At 39.2% G+C, this 2,055-nt stretch overlaps 1 non-coding gene across 1 annotated transcript; it reads left to right on the top strand.

Annotated features, from left to right (window-relative positions):
• Positions 1-1,030: 1,030 nt before the first annotated feature.
• TRNAF-GAA (transfer RNA phenylalanine (anticodon GAA)) lies at positions 1,031-1,103 on the top strand. Its single transcript has one exon. It is a non-coding gene; the product is annotated as a tRNA-Phe (tRNA).
• Positions 1,104-2,055: the final 952 nt, after the last annotated feature.

The raw sequence follows: 2,055 nt of genomic DNA, 5'->3' as shown, positions 1-2,055 counted from the left end.
AAAAGTTAGAAAAAGTCAAACATGGTCCCCAACCAGCTTTCTGCTTCCATACTTTTTTGGATGAGAATTGTGCCGCTTTGGGTCCAACATGTTTTGGATCTTGGATCTTGCCTGTTTCTTGATACATACAAAAAACTTTGTGGATGTCCCGGTTGATTCGTTAATTAATTAATCTCCATGTGCCACTAAGGGTGCCAGCGGATCAGCTCTAAGCTGTCATCACATGATCCAAAACCACATTCACCAGTCTAGCACCCAGGTACCCAAAACAGATCAATTATCGGATGTGTATCCAAATTGGGTCCAGTTCAAACCCAAGTTGGAAACGTGCATGGTTTGGATCAGGAATAAGTGATACAGATCCATATCCAAACTTAACCCTGCCTGTTTTGCGTGGTGTAGCTGCAGCAAAGGAACAAATAAAGAATGGAGGATTGGAAGACTCGTCTTATGTTTGATGCTTTGATTTGATCAATTCCCAAGCAAATTGTTCAAGATGACTTTTCCTGGCGTTCTCTGGGTAGGCTACATATTATTCTGTTATTGGATCTTAGAATGGATCCAATATGATAAATCTAGGTTCCGGTCCCAGGCTTATATGTTGCTCTAACCCTGCCCCCTCTCTGAGTTCTCTCATCTGGGTAGATAGATTTAGATCCAGATCATGCACAGCCAACATATAAGGCCTATGTCTGATTAAGATAGATCTAAACTGGGTTTTATGGCCGATCGAAACCTGGGAAGGAAATATCCAAACCACATCCGAGCCTCAGTAAGCTTTGGTTATCAAATGAGACCAGACCCACTTGGTCCGTGGAGCCATGAATTGTTTTTTTTTTAAATATGTAACAAATATCATCTCGGACCCTAAAAGCATGTAACATTGGAGCCAAGTTAAAATCAGCTTTAGTCCTGCCTTTTCTTTAGCACTTTACAATTCACTGGATCTAGCTTCGCAGATCTTTAGAACTGGTCTGGGACAATCTCATAAATTAGACCTATAAAATAAAAAGGGTACGTTGAATGTATAGCGGGGATAGCTCAGTTGGGAGAGCGTCAGACTGAAGATCTGAAGGTCGCGTGTTCGATCCACGCTCACCGCATTTTTATGTGATGATGTTTTGGGCAAAGCTCCTTCCTCTTTTCTCACCTCACCTCGACCCTTGTTTCTGCACTCTTCTCTCTTGTAACTTGTAAGTTCCATCAGTTCTCTTTCTACGGTGAATTTTCTTTTGCTCTCCTTTTTCCCCTGTTCCCATTATCTATAGGCCTCTCTCTTTCTTCCTTCGGTTTCTGATCACTTTACGCCCATATGAAGAACGGGTAACGGCCATTTTCCTGTGTAATCCCCAAAGTAATCAATCGAGAAAACCGAGTTCCCCTTGTGGGGATTGCCCCTTTCTACTTCATTAGACAACCGAGATTATAGAGCAAGAAACTTGGAGACTCGTTTATTTTGGGCTCTGATGAAGAGCTCTGGGGTTTTATCCCCCCCCCACCACCACCACCATGTTCAGAAACTCTGTTTTGATGTCACATAATATGATACACTGTCTTATTTGATTTCATATGATATGATAATATGTCTTCTTGAAAAATGTTATATTATGACTGGATATGTTTTGCCATATATCTAACGAGTATTTGATGCAAGGATATCTCACTCAAAAAGGATGGAGACCTCCTGTTCAAGTACAACTATGGTGCAATCATATTCCTTGAAGAAAAAGCTTGATGAGCCATGCATTCCTAAAGACCATCTAAAGAGATTGGCTACCTCAAGTTGAAGATTTTTTCTTCTTTAGAGTCATATGTAACAGAACCTTGAGAAGCATGCATATTGCATATTACATACTCATTCATAAAAGCTATTTCATAAAAGTATACGATAGTTTCAAAAAGCTCATTTTTTAAAACAAATAATTGTACCTTCTTACAACCCTTTATGAAAAAGGTATTTTGACATGATTTCAAAATGTAATGATTGTACCTTATATCATATACAAGACAACTTGAAAAGTAATGATTTTAAAAGTAGGAAAAAGATAAAACATG

This window comes from Nuphar pumila, chromosome 7, assembly GCF_984573655.1.
Source record: "Nuphar pumila chromosome 7, dmNupPumi1.hap1.1, whole genome shotgun sequence".
Lineage (NCBI taxonomy): Eukaryota > Viridiplantae > Streptophyta > Magnoliopsida > Nymphaeales > Nymphaeaceae > Nuphar > Nuphar pumila.
This window is presented reverse-complemented; position numbering and strand designations above follow the sequence as displayed.